Genomic DNA, 828 nt, shown 5'->3' with positions numbered 1-828 from the left:
TAAAAAAAAAAAAAAAAAAAAAAATCGAGCACTTGTTTTCTCCATAAAAAGAAATGAATGCCTTTTTACCTTTACCATCTGATATAAATAATTCAAAAATGAACTGTCTAAACAAGCACCATTGTCTACGGCCATGCCACCCTGAACATGTCCCTTCTCGTCTGATCTCGGAAGCTAAGCAGGGTCGGGCCCGGTGAGTACCTGGATGGGAGACCACCAAGGAAGACCAGGTGCTGTAGGTGTTCAAAAAAAATGTAAACAAGCAGCACAGTTTATCCTTTGTGGAAGCAAACAACAATACTGAGGAATACGCACCATGTATAACATCTCAAATGTTTAGACGTGTTCCATACAATTCTGTTCTCACACAACGTAAAATACATATTACAATACAGTCTTGTTCGAAAAGCCGTATGGACCTGTTTAGTGACCAGATTCCCGGTCTTGAGAGTGCAGGTGTCCAAGGCCGCATCCTCTTCCAATTTTCCACTGACGCATAATTGAAAACAAAGGACTAAAAAAACACTGATAAATGATTTGCAGTACAGTCCCTCAATGGAATGCAACCAAGCAATTAAAGAATCAATTATTGATAATCTAAAACAACATGAATCTCAAAAATATTACATGATAGAAGCCAGACGCAGAATATATACATTACGATTCCACCTACCTAAAACTACAGAACAGGCAACAGATCTAAAGCGATGGAAACGAAAACCGCCTGCCTAGGGCGGGAGGCAGGGAGAGAATGGTGACGGGCTCAAGGGCGTATGGGGGCTTCTGGGCTATGGGCACGACCTTCCACATCTTACTCAAGGGCGTATG

General features: G+C 41.5%; 1 protein-coding gene and 1 pseudogene across 1 annotated transcript in view; one reads left to right on the top strand and one right to left on the bottom strand.

Moving 5' to 3' along the window:
* IARS2 (isoleucyl-tRNA synthetase 2, mitochondrial) overlaps positions 1–828 on the bottom strand; it is a 44,279-nt gene that overhangs the window by 38,558 nt on the left and 4,893 nt on the right. The gene's annotated exons all lie outside the window — the stretch shown is intronic.
* On the top strand, positions 124–242 carry LOC111743770 (annotated as a pseudogene).

Source organism: Pteropus vampyrus, unplaced genomic scaffold (genome assembly GCF_000151845.1).
Source record: "Pteropus vampyrus isolate Shadow unplaced genomic scaffold, Pvam_2.0 Scaffold121, whole genome shotgun sequence".
Lineage (NCBI taxonomy): Eukaryota > Metazoa > Chordata > Mammalia > Chiroptera > Pteropodidae > Pteropus > Pteropus vampyrus.
This window is presented reverse-complemented; position numbering and strand designations above follow the sequence as displayed.